The 13,810-nt window shown below is 40.3% G+C and overlaps 1 protein-coding gene across 2 annotated transcripts in view; it reads left to right on the forward strand.

The window, feature by feature from the left end:
* ARHGEF4 (Rho guanine nucleotide exchange factor 4) overlaps positions 1–13,810 on the forward strand; it is a 244,140-nt gene that overhangs the window by 187,988 nt on the left and 42,342 nt on the right. The window contains exon 1 of one of the 2 annotated variants that reach the window (XM_051985661.1): positions 4,227–4,893. The exons of the other annotated variant lie outside the window; for it this stretch is intronic. The gene's annotated coding sequence lies outside the window, so the exon portion shown is untranslated. Of the gene's footprint in view, positions 1–4,226; positions 4,894–13,810 lie in introns of those variants that run through there. 2 annotated transcript variants of the gene reach the window in all.

Below are 13,810 nucleotides of genomic sequence, written 5' to 3' on the forward strand. Positions count from 1 at the left end.
TTCAATTTTTTATTCCAAGCACAGCACTTTATCCACTATACCATCTAGCTGCCTCTTTGCACAGTGTTTTATAGCTGTTGTTTGTCCTTTGTTCTCAAAAAGGACCATGGCATCAGGGAGACAATGCCATGCCATGTAAATGAACATGTAATATTTGCTGAATTGAATGGAAGCAAATCTTTTTAACTAGTAATACCCTTAGTGCCTGAAATCTACTGGGACCTGACATGGTTATTTGTTTACTAACCAATAATCTGAAAGAATTCATTGACTTAGTGTACAGACTAGTCTCCCTACCATCGCTTCTTGCTTCTTCTGGTAAAATCAGGGCCCATGTTCCATGCATACTTCAATGATTTTGTTTCTGTTGTACCTTAAATACTATACAAAAAAACCCTGTTTGGGAACATTAAAAGGAGGCTTCAGAATCCTTGTATTTTGTTCCAGACCTGCTTAGTCACTGTTCAAAAAGTCATAATTTTTCCTAGGCTTTGATTCCCCTCTTTATGAAATGGGTCTTTGTAGGGTAGAGTGAAAAGAGTGTTAAAATGGGAGTCAGAGGACCTGAGCTTTAGGACTAACTCTGCCATGAACTCATTGGACAAGTCACAAATATGGCCCATTTCCTTCTATAAGATGAAGGGAAGGTGGTTTGGTGTATTGTAGGGCTTCTTAAACTTTTTCTATCTGTGACTCCTTTTCACCTGAGAAATTTTTATGTGGCCTCTCTAAAATCTAAGCAGAGGTGTTTCTTGCAGCATTTGTGCATGTTAAAAGTGAGCATGTTCTGTGTTCAGTGCTAAGGTTGTAGTGTATCACGAGAAACAACACAGGAGAGCAGAAATGCCTTAGATTTGTTACATGTTTGATTGTGGATTATTTTTTGGCCATGACATTCAGAAACCTTTTACAGTTGTTGAATTTTTGGGATCCCCTACCCATTTAATTACATCTTCACATGGACTCACAGCAAACAGTTTAAGAAACATTGGTGTGGTGGATGGAATAGTCTTACAATTGGAATTAGGAAGACCAGTCTTGTCTCTGATACTGATGCTTACTAATTTGGTAATCCCAGGTAAAGCATTTGACTATTCTGTTTCCTCATCTGTGTGGAACTAATAATATCTATCTACAGTGCCTGACTGACAAGAGTTCCTGTCAACTTGGAATGGGTTTATGTAAAAAAAAATTTTTTTTTGAAAACTTTAAAGTCTTATATATCAGTTATTATTATTATAAATGATCTCTAAGGTCCTTTTCAATGCCCAAATCCCATGATTCTATGACTTGCCATTTCACTTCCCACTCCCACCCCCAGAATCCTGTGAGAATTGTCTATTTTCAAAATGCTTTGAGATATCACAGAAACTGAAGAAATTGGGACATTCAACAAAACTCCCAAAACTTTGCATGCTTTCTTTCCATCTCCAGATCTAAAAACTGGGGACCCCAATAAGAAGTTTACTCCAATCCAAATTAGTCCAAGTTTCTTCTAGTGAGGTAACTAAGGGGGCATTTATAAAAATCCTGCTGGGTATTGAACTGAGTTCCTGAGCCCATCCTGGAACAAATCAAGGAACCCTTATATTTGCTCTGGAATGGAGCCAAAGAAAGTTCTGACTCAGTAATGGTGCACATGTCATCTTCCCAATGTTAACCATGATCCTGGACTGTGCTGGCATATCTGGGTGAACCAACCTAGAATTTCTGGGAGTGGGTAAAATTTTTAAGTTTTCAAAACTTTTCACATTTGACAATATTGTAAAGTCACTGAAGTCTATCTAAATTGTCCCCAATCTATTTCATACCCCTACCTGTATCCTTTCCTCCTTTTTTTCCCTTGGTCTTTTCTCCCCTAGGATCCAGGACTCTCACATTGCCATAAGTTGGGCCTTTTAAAAAGGAAAGTTCTTTGGAAAGTTCACTAGGTTTGGTGTCAGAAGTCCTAACCTTGAAGCCTACCTGGACCTCTTATTCCAGACCAATGATTTCATAGACAACTCTTGTTTGATTTATTTATTTAATATTTTCCCTAGTTATATTCAAAAAAACAAAATAAAATTTTTACATTTGTTTTTAAATTTCTGAGTTCCAGGTTTTCTCCCTTATCTCCACTCACAATTAAGAAACCATCCATGTGAAGTTATGCAAAACATTTCTGTAATAGTCAAGTTGTGAAAGAAAATAGAGATCTCCTATCCTAATGAAAATAAAAACCCTCAAGAAAAATTAAGTTTAAAAAAAGAGAGAGAGAATGCTTCAGTCTGTATTCAGACATAATTCAGAAATAATACCCAGAGAAGGGTAGGGATAGTATTTTTCATCATAAGTCTTTCAGATTAGTCATGGATAGTACTATGGAAAATAGCAAAGTCATTTACAGCTGATCATCTCAGAACATTGCTATTACTTTGTATATAGTACATTTCACTTTGCTTGAGTTCATGGAGGATTTTCCAGAATTTTTTTTTTAGTTCTGAAAGCATCCTGCTTCTCATTTCCCACAAAATAATAATATTCCATTACATTGAGCCATTCATCAATTAATGGGCATCCCTTCAAGTTCCAAATTTTTTTTGTCATAGATAATTCTTAATAAGGAAAAGCTCCATCCCACCAATGCAGATTGGTGCTTGCTCTACAAGCTATAGTCTTAGTGATTTGTTCAGAAGTTGATGTAAGTCAGAAGTAAGAAGTTCCTCTCAGAAATCCCTCATTTATAGCTAGCTCTGTCTTCTGCACTACAGCTGTGCTCTCTGCTCTGCCACTTACTAAACTTTGTGAACTTGAGCAAATCTCAGGGCCTCAGGTTTTTCCTGATTCACTAATTAGGCCTAATTAGGGATAATAACTCCTTCTCACAGGGTTGATGTCAGGCTCAAATGACACTGAACATTAAATTCAAGTTTATTACCATTATAAATTAACTTATATTGAAGTACCACAGGTCAACATGGTGCCCTTCCAAGGACTACTTATACTTTAAAAGAGGATCTTAGAACTATGGAGAATGAACATAAATCAACATATGCTATGTTAATTTTTTTTTCTTCTCATTTTTTCCCTCTTGTTCTAATTTTTCTCTCCCAACATGATGCATAAAGAAATGTGTATGTTTAAAAAATTAACATACATGTATAATCAGAAAAAATAAAGAAAACAATAAAAAGAGAATCTCAGATTACCCCCAAATGAATGGAGGAAATTGTAGTGGTGGTAGAGCAACAAAAAAAATATTTGAGGGGCTGGGATAGATCTTTTTTGTTATTGTTCAATCACTTCAGCTGAGTTTAATACAATTTGTGGTGACCTTTTTACAGATTATTTTAGCAAAGATAGTAGAGTGGTTTGCCATTTTCTTCTCCATCTTTAATAGATGGGGAAACTGAGGCAAACAGGGCTAAATAATTTGCCCAGAATCATATAGTCAGTAAGTATCTGAAGCTGGAGTTGAACTCAGATCTTCTTGGTTGCATCCACACTGTGCTCCCTAGCTGCTCTTAAACAGACCTTCCTACTCCTCATGACATAAGTGCCTGTCTACTTACTTCCTTTGCAGATTACTTCCCTTAGGCATACATATCCTGGATTCCAAAAAATAATCTCAGAGTGTTAGACTTGGAAGGAGATTTAGCAGTCAGTCTAAGCCTCTAATTTAGACACAGAAAATTGCCCAAAGCCCCTCCATTAATTAATTAATTGAAGGTCTATTACTCCTATACAGGTCTTCTGACCCCAAGCCTAAACATTCCCAGCTCTTCACTTTCAAGAGTGTCTCTGCCCTATCAGAGTAAGCTTTGACAGTCTGCCTCACTGATACTTACCTTCTTAAAAGCTGAAATGTTCAGGATGAATAGGAAGAAATATATTCCAGGTGCTTTCCTTTCCCTCCTACTCCCCTCCCCTATCTATCCCTCCATCTAAACAGTGTATGACTATACTGCATCTTTTCTAAATACAATACCCTGCATTCTCTCCATTCATCTGAAGTAAAGGGAGGGGAGTAGGGATTGAAAGCAAGAAAGTAATCTATTCCTGAACCTTCCTAAACCCCCCTTCCCCCTCTCCAAATCTCCTACCCCTTCGCCCCTGTGCTTTCTCCGTTGCTAGGGCCCCCGCATGTAACCTGGATACCAGGCTCAGCAAATAGCTAGCCGGCTCTTTGGGAATCCAGCATCACAGCCCAGAGCGCCCCCGCTCCAGCGCATTCTCCCTGCCGCCCACCATGGCAGGGCAGCGGCCCCAGCCAGCTCTGCTTGGAGGGATCTGGGAGCAGCCCCACTAAAGGAGGGTAGGGGCAGCCAGAACTTAGAGGGAGCCTGGTGGAGCCGCATCTGGGACACGTGCATGCTCCTCTTGGCCGGCTGCCGAAAATGGCTTTGCAGAGAAGACTCAGGTCTCTGCTCCTGACGGCTACAGAATAGGTCCATTGTCTGGGGCTCCTTCTCCTCCTTCTTCGGGTCCCCTCCCCTCCCCCTTCCCCCTCCAGCCAGCCCCTCTCTCTGAACTCTCCTCTCTGGGAGCGGCCAAGGATCCGAATTTTCTTGTCTGGAAGCCGGAGCTCCCCTCCCCTCCCCCTAAAATCCCCCCCCCCATTCTTCACCCAAAGCCAGCCATGGCGAAGGGCCCAGACTGCAGCCGGCCTCAGTGGAGCATCCTACACACCTTCCTTCGTTGCAACATGAACCCTGAGACTCAGCGAGTGGTGGTCTTTGTCATCCTGCTCTTCCTCATCATCATTAATGTCGTGCTGATGTTCCTGCTAGCTTTCCGCTGAGCACTGAGAGGGGCCGCAGAGCAGCCTCAGTAGCAGAGGCACCCGCGGTGCCGGGCTGGTGGCTGGTGCTGGTGGCTGGGGGTGAGCAGCACACAGGGCTTCCGGACCAGCAGGTCAGCTTCTCGTTGTCTGATTCTGGTTGCCTGTCTTCCCTGTCTGCCCCCTTCCCCTTCCTCTCCACCTCCCCATTCTCCTGTCCTACCAGGCCAGTGATCAAGGGGAGGGCACCCTGGTCTAATTTTGCTCTGGGCTCCTGGACACTATCAGTGCCTTCTTCCTGGAAAGGAGCCCGTCAGCCCTCGGAACTGAATAAAGACCAAAGCCAGATGTGGAAACTCCCCTTGCCCCCCGCCACAGTGGGCAGACTTGCCCCCCAGGCCTGCCTGTACTTTCAGAACCCTTTGAGTACCCCTCTGTAACAGAATGTATGCGGCTGTGCATGTGAGTGAGCGTGTGTCTCTGGTTTTAGGTGCAGCTGGACGTGACCCTCAAGCTGTGGTGGGGGACCGTGTATAATCATGTGGCCCCGGGAAAGATCATTTGCAGATCTCATAATACTGTTCTGTCTGTGCCTGTGTCTGTGCACACCTGCGTCTGTAAATTTGTGCCTGTGTGCATGTATGTGTGTATGTGTGTGTGTGTGTGTGACGGTGTTTCTGTGTGAGGGGAGGATGGGGGACTGAGTGGGATGGAACCATGCGATTTCTGTGACTCTGGGGGCGTGACTGTGGAGGTGGGGACCATGTGTAGTAGGTGGGGGCACATTAACTGCAGCTGCTTTCCTTCCAAGCCACACCTGTCTTTTGATGAACTATCAGTTACTGCTATTAACCAAGAGCTTCTTTGCTGAAGGGATCTCAAGCCACACTCTGCCCTCCACCAGCATCTTTCCTAGGCCAGGGCACTAGAAATCATAGTGAGGGCAGCATGATGTCCAGTTAACGGACATCGCTGGGAGCCTGTGTCCTCACTCTGCCGGGCCTGGGTTGCCTTCACTGCACTAACCGCACACTTGCCTCTGCGGGCATTGTGGGAGTAGGGGTGTGGAGAAGCATGGTGTAACAGTGGCAAACAAACAGCTAACAGGAATCCAAGATCTCATCATAGGTGCCCATTTGTGATGGGCCCAGTGTCAAGAGTATGACAATTGTGTATAGGCTGAGAACTGGATTTAAAAGACCCTACTGGGGTCCAATAAAATGCCTGAGGGACTCTTTAGGGCCCCTTCCGCAGGATCTCCATGTGAAGGGCCCTGGGGCCCCTTGACATTGGTACATATTAGCTGCACATCCCCACCAGAAAAGCCTGTTGTCAAGTTCAAGGACAGAAATACCTGGACACTATCCTACCATCATACGCTCCTGCCCTGAACAACTCGATATACCACCCATAGGGCTGAGACCTTCTCCAAGGCTAATGACGGCAGCATCCTGAGGTGGACAGTGCCCACCCCCAGAAAACGCCCCAGGGGTCATCGTGGGCATGTCTCTGTTATGTCATGGGCATGGCGTGTGTCACTGAGATGCTGTGGACTCACCTTGTGTCTCTGTAATGTCAAGGATATGGAGCATGGCTTGGATGTTTTGGGACGTGGAATGTGTCTCCGTGACATCGTGGGTGTGGAACGTGACTTCATGGAGTGAAGCATGTCCCCATGACATCGGGGCTATAAGATATTTCTCTGATGTTATGAACATAGAGTGTGACTCTATGATGTCACAGACATGGAAAATTTCTCTTTCATTCAATAGATGTTAAAAGCACATATGATGATGTTTGAGTTGTGGTTTTTTTGTTGTTTTCTTTAAGCACTGTACCTTGCTCAAACTGTGGGAGTTTCCAAGTGGAATGAAGTCTTGGGGAAGGGGGTGGTGAAAGAAGATGGAAGCAAAAGTGGAGGTGGGAGAAGGCCAAATGTTTTGTGCTTTATTTGTGCCATTTTCTAGGAAGAAAATATGCAAAATAGCATAATAATACTAATTCTTTGTATTTGTATGGCATTTTGTACTTCTCAGACATCTGTACTTTAACATTGCTAACACATTTGGTCCCTCCTTAAAGAAGATAGAGCAAGAATTAACATTCCCATTTGACAAATGAACAAACTGAGGCCTTAAAAAAAAGGTTTAAGGGATTTTTCAAGGCCATATAGTGATTAAAAAAGAATTAGAACCTGTTTTTTACTAGTCCCTTGTTTTTTCTACCATTACCATTCACTATTACATACAGTGAATCTTGGACTAGAGGGTGAGGGAATATAAAGTCAAGTCTGTGGAATATCAGATAGATGTGTCTCTATCTCACAAAAGGAGAAGTCTTCCTTTAAAATCCCTTCCCAAGAGGCAAACCCAGTGCTTCTGGTCTGGGGTTTTGCTCATGTGAGGCTTGCAAGATAGCTAGTTCTGTTCTTGGAAAAAATCACACAGAAAAATCTCAGCCACAAACATACATGATACCTTCAGTCATTAGTCTAGATGAGATTAAAATTCTCACCCAATCCTTCCTTTATCTCTGATCTGTGACTGTGGTACAGCACAAGAAGGGAGTTGCTTTTTTCATTTTTATCATTACTGATTTCTTTTCATAGGAAAAATTGAAAACACCTTTCCTTTTTGATTTGCAGCCAAGGATTAACTCATCTATTTCTGATGTATGGAAGTGAGGCTGGAGTCTCCATTGTAAGAATAAGGGGCCAGAGAGAGATTGGTCCCTGAAAAATGTCCTCCCACTTACTCTTCCTGCAGTAGGTACCAGAAGACTTAATTCTGAGCTGCTGATCAGATATGGCCCCAAGACTTGGCTCTGGGACTCGATAATGAATCAATTAGGCTCCTAGGTATGACTTTTGTTACTGAAGTAGACAAGGACCCTCCTGAGACCACAGGGACACTGGGGAATGGTTAAGGCAGCAAAGGGTAAGTAAGGTTCTTATGTATCCTTTAAGGTTACATGTATCCTTATGTATCCTTTAAGGATACATAAGAAACATGGCATTATTGTATAGGACATTTTCCCTATCCTGTGTTCAATTCTAAAGAAAAGTCTGTTCCCTCATCCCTGATTTCAGAACTTATCACTCCTTTATAGACCAGTTGAAACTCAAAGCTCCTTAATCTTATACCTCAACCATTCAGGCACAAGTTGCCTGCCCTCCCCAAGGTAACAATTAGATAATCTAGTAGACCAATCTGTAGTAATGGAAGTGGGCACAGGGCAAGTAGTTAATAATCCTCGCCCTCACTGACTCATTCGTGACCTTCATGATAGGGATTTCAAGCCCATGACAAACCATTTGGGAGCTGTTAGAACCCAAAGGCATAATAGGCATAGTCGATCTGAGAAGCTGGCTCCTGACAGATTCTATTTTTTGATAGAGTAGAAAAAGCACTTGCCTTGGAGTCAGGAAAAATATGGCTTCAAATCTCACCCCACCTTCCACACTTACCTTTTTGAGTCTCTTTTTCCTTACCTGTTATATCACAAGTTTGTTGTGAGGATCAAAAGGAGAAATGTAATAAAAATACTTTGCAGGCCTTAAAGCATTCACTCTACAAAATGTCCATTATTGTTGTGACTCCCCAGTGCCTTTCTCACTGATATCTAAAATTCCACCATTAGCACTAATTTTTTTGGATGAAGCATTGCTCTTTCTGCATTCCTGTTTTAGAATGACATTCTTGGGATTAGGAAGGGGTTAAATTCTTAATGTGTCTGGGTGAATGTGTTCCTCTTGCTCCTAAGAGTAAAAGTAAGAAATATGAAAGTAGGGGGTCCCCAAGAAGCCCAAAGGAAGGGAAGGGAGATGCCACAGAAATTTCATTTCATAAACCATTTTTTTCAAGGGTAAATTCTGCTTGCCCCATCCCTCAAATCCCATCACAATCATACCTCATGTTGTTTAGGTAGTATTATAAAACTAACAAATTGCTTTCTTCATACTATTCATACTCGGGAAGACACGGTGAGGATATACCCATTTTATAGCTGAGAAAGCTAAACACAGAGAAATTAAGCCAATCAATACTGAAAGCAACAGATTATTAGGTATATTTAAGGAAAGTATTATTAGGTATATTTAAGTATATTATTAGGTATATTTAAGGAAAAATCCCAGAAGAAAGGCCATGTGGCCATCTGGCTTAGGTGGAGATATCAAAGGGACAAAGAATAGAAGGATTTTAAGTACCACCTACTCATTATCACCACACACTTTACACTAGGGCCAGCCCTGACACCTTTAAACTAGGACAGTCTACCAGCTTCCTCACACTGGGACTGGAATTAACACCTCCACAGCAGAACTTGAAAGGGATTAAGAGAGAACCAGAGAGCCTCAGACATGATGGCCTTCAGCCCACGATAGAAAGGTGGAGTGGGGTGAGGAGGAGGTTAACAATTGTCACTCAAGCAAGAAAGTACTCCCAAGACTTGGATAAAGGTTCTATCCCTCTAGTACTGTTATTCCTAGGACTGTGCTTCAGAACAACTCGCCTCAAGCAGGTCAGGAAGCAGGAGGAGAGGGTCATGGTGGTGCCAAGCATCAGAGCAATTCAGGGGTTTTATAAAGAAGAAAGGGACCCCCTCTGAATTATGTCTGGTCGTTTCTACCCCTGAAGTCACAGATTAAAAAAACCACCAATGAGCTAGAAAACTGGAACTTTCTAGCCACGAAACTTCCAGACTTAGAATCTAGAGAGAGAACGTTCCAAAAAATGTGCAGAGCAGAAGGAAGACCATAGCAAGGAAATAGATCCCTTTCTAATTGGGAGAAAAAGAGAGTTTTTTTCAGAGTAAAACATTATGATGTAAGCCAATGAATAATACAGACGATAAGGGTTGTAGAGTCCAGGAGACAAAGAGGATTGTTCTCTGGATTTTTAGAGGGAAGCTTTGTGGAGAAAATGGCTCTTAATTAAATTGTAATTTAATGCATGAGTAAGACTTGGATAGCCAGAAAAGAATACATTACCATAAGGAGGAAACAACATAAAAAGAGGTAAAAATTCAGTCGACAAGTTTTGAGGATATAAATAAGTAGACAAATATTGCCAGAGTTTTTCTTTAGCTCAATCTGCTTACCTGGTGCTTGATGCCTTAGAGTTATCCCTTTCTCTCCATCCCAACTACTCTCCCCATGTCCCTCAAATTTCCTATTGTTGTAGGAATACAAGGGCACAACAATGTCCATCAAGTTCATAGTAATAAAAAGAAAACTTTTAAAAATTGACTCTTTCCTAGTACCTAATACTACACTGGATACAGCAGGTGTCCAATAAATGTTTGGTGTATTAAATTTGATATAAAATAAAGTTTTCTATCCTGACAGCTTTATACATACATACACACAGCACAATAGTTGGCATTAAAAACTCATATCTCTTTATGAGATTTTTATTGCTAATAGACCCTAAACTTCATATCTATCTAGAAAAGCCCATACCACAACTATAGTTTCTGCCCCTATACTTTGTACTATAAGAATATTAGTGATTCCACTTCTAAACTTGTAATATGGGCAAGTCCATGAATTCTAATAGTTCACTTGATAAAAGCTTGGCATTTGCAAAAAGAGCTTTACAGAATAATAAGGAGATAATTAAAATAAAAGAAAATACAAAAATATAAGATTGACAAATTCCTAACATACCAAAATTTTATCCCATTCTAAGACAACTCACAAATTGGTTGGCATAATTTTAAATGATATATTATCATATAAAAGATATATTATCCTTATTCCTCATTTCAGTGCTTTCAAAATGAATCCTGGTTGATAATGGTCTTTGCCTTTCTCACCCAGACATTTCTTCCTGAGAGCTTTAGACCATTCTACATTTATTTTATGGTATCATTTGAAATCTCTCTTTCTACAAAGGCCCTTATGCCTTCTACCACTGGAAACCCTCATCTCATCCCTGATTCATTTCTCTCTGCTCAGGCTGGTTGCATGACATATATTCACTAATAAATTGTTATCTATTTCTACCCCTAACACAAATCTTAATTCTTTTTATTAACATCTAAAGCATAATATGACTAGCATTAAGCTACCACAATTATATCTAGTTAGCTCTAAGGCATATCTGCTCCCTGCCATTGCTTCTAAAACAAACTAATTTTCTCTACCTATTCTAACCTTCTTCTTGGAATCAGAGTTAATTTATGTTTGCAATCAGTCAGATGTCTCTATGCACAATGTCAAAGTGTCTAGTGAATGACTTGTAACCTGTTCTACCTCTATTCCAGATTCTTTTCCTCCCTCAAGTATCTTATTCTCTCCCTACTTACTCCAGTCACTTTCTGTAATCTAATTTTATGGGGTAATATGCATTAATTAAAACATTTCCACTCATAAAAGGTCATTTTTGTTGCAGATTTCCCACCCCAGTATCCTCTTCTCTAGCCCTTTTTACTGATCTTCTCTGTCACCAGGTGCCTTGGGGTCCTATTTTTGGCTTTCTGAAATTATAAACTGCTCAACCTGATCAATCTATGCTCAGATTTTAATGGGAAAGGGGTACCACACATAGCTTGTAGCCCTCCTTCTCCTCTCAAATACTTTCTGGAGATATTATTTTTTCCTTCTATTTTTATCTAATCCATAGGAGTAAAATTCTAAGGCTTTCCTACAATTTTATCCCAAAAAGGAATAGCATTTCCATGTTATGTGGGTGAGGAAATATTTGGGGTATAGTCAAGACAACAAGCATTTTTAAATTTTCATTTCTCTTTTCCTCAATAATATTTTTCCAAATACACATATAGTTTTCAACATTCATTTTTGTAAGACTTTATATTCCTAATTTTTCTCCCTCCCTCCTTTACTTCCCCCTTCCCAAGATAGCAAGCAATCTGATATAGGTTAAATATATACAATCCTTTTTAAACATATTTCCATATTTTTCTTATTGTGCAAGAAAAATCAGACCAAAAGAGAAAAAATTCATGGGAAGAAAAAAAACAAATAAACTAACAAAGGCGAAAATAATATGCTTCAATCCATATTCATTCTCCATAGTTCTCTCTCTTAATGTGGATGGCTTTTCCATCCAGAGTCTAATTCCAATAGATTTTCTATTACCTTGGATCACCGCATTATGTTGAACACCTAAGCCAGACATTGTGATAATAAAAGTTGGAGGTTCAAAAATAGGCACATATATATACACCCATACAAATAGTCCCAACTGTCAGAATTCATGATCTAATAGGAGAGACAACACGCAGACAAGTATTTACAAGGAAATGTAATTAATATAATGCAGATAATCTAGGGGGAAGACACTATGAGGCAGAATGAGAAAAGTATCTTGTAGAAAATGGGATTTTTTTAACTGGAACTTGAAGGAAGCCAGGGAAATCAACAGGCAGAGATGAGAAAAGGGAGACTCTAGCCTGAGGACCAGTCAATGGAAGAGCACAGGGTTGGAAGAAGGATCTTGTTCAAGAAACATTAAGGATGCTAATAAGTGAAAGGCTGTAATACTAGCAAGATTGGAAGGGACCAGATTATAAAAGACAAACAGATGTTTTTGGGTTTTTTTCCTGTTTGATCCTGGAGGTTATAGGAAGCCACTGGAGTGACTGGTCATACCTACTCTTTAGGAAAATCACTTTCATAGCTGATTAGAAGATGGACTGGAGAGCAGGAGGTTTAAGGAACTGCCTAAATATGGGACAGATAGATTTTGTTCCTAGGAAATAATCAAGAGGAGGTGAAATAGTGAAAGCATCAACTCTGCCACATTCCTCTTCTCAAAATATGATTCTCAAAATCCTTAGTAAGAAAAGCTTGCCAAGAAATCTCCAGCTATAAAATGGTATGGTTATCCAACAGATGAGGGGGAAAAGAGCAGGTATCTAAAAATTGCCTTTACATTTGCAAGAATAATGGACTTCAATGGTTTCTCTAAAAGGAAATTTAATTGGAGTCTGGTTCGGATCAGTGAAGCGGCATAGACACCTGTGCTTGTCTTTTTGATGAAGGCTAGGATAGCCATCATGGAACACAAGCCTCAATGACTTGGGGATTCCCATGCTCTATACTTCCCCTACCCTACCTGTTCCTCTGAAGTGCTCGTTATTTGTAAGTTGTTTTTCTCCTGAAAGCACAAGGTTTGAGCTTTTTTTTTTTTCAAGATTACTTAAGAGTGAGTGGCTTTCCAACATTTTCACTTTGGCAAAGTTGAATATGCTCATGGCCAAAGCCACTGTTTTGGCTTCTTATATTGGCAAAGGCAGCAAAGAGGGATTACTCATCGTCATTGCTTTCTTCATTGGCAAACTATAGGATGATTATTGTTATAACTACAATGATATAACTGCTTTCCAAAATTCTTTCCTATCTATTGATTTAGAAATACTAACTCTGCGAGATAGATGGGCAAAGTATTATAGTGTCCATTTGAAAGGAGCCTATGGCCCAGAGAGATTGAATACCTTGGCCAATGTTGCACAGCAATGACAGAAGTAAAATTAGAACCCAGGTGTCTAGACTTCTACCCTAGTGCCCCTTTCATTATAACACAGTCCCTTTCTCCCTGTATTGTTTGCTTTGTCAAAGCCTAAAGCATATTCCTTCCTTATGAAATAACAAAAAGTATTCCTGCCTTCATTTATGCTAGAAAACTGAAACATCTTCTTCTACAAATACTCTGCCCATTTTCCTTGTTTCATGGATTCCTATGGCTTAGACTGAAAATCAGACAAATTTTCTTTTTAAAAATGCTGCATTGTTGAAATTCACATGCCCAGTAGTATTTTTCAAGTAGTTCTGTTCACTTTACCAGTGAACAGATCTAATAGACAGCTTCTTAAGACAGCTTTAAAAAAATGCTTATAGATTGTATATGCTTAATAAATGTTCATGGATTAATTGATAAGAAAATCACTGGAAAGCTGGCCAGAATCAAAGACATGGAAGTGGTAGTCTAGCATGGGAAAGGCATTGGATTTAATCAGTAGAACTATACTAAGTGTCCATTCTGGTATCACAGGGATGACATCGATCAAGTTACTTCTTTTCTGTAA

Source organism: Antechinus flavipes, chromosome 3 (genome assembly GCF_016432865.1).
Source record: "Antechinus flavipes isolate AdamAnt ecotype Samford, QLD, Australia chromosome 3, AdamAnt_v2, whole genome shotgun sequence".
Classification (NCBI taxonomy): domain Eukaryota; kingdom Metazoa; phylum Chordata; class Mammalia; order Dasyuromorphia; family Dasyuridae; genus Antechinus; species Antechinus flavipes.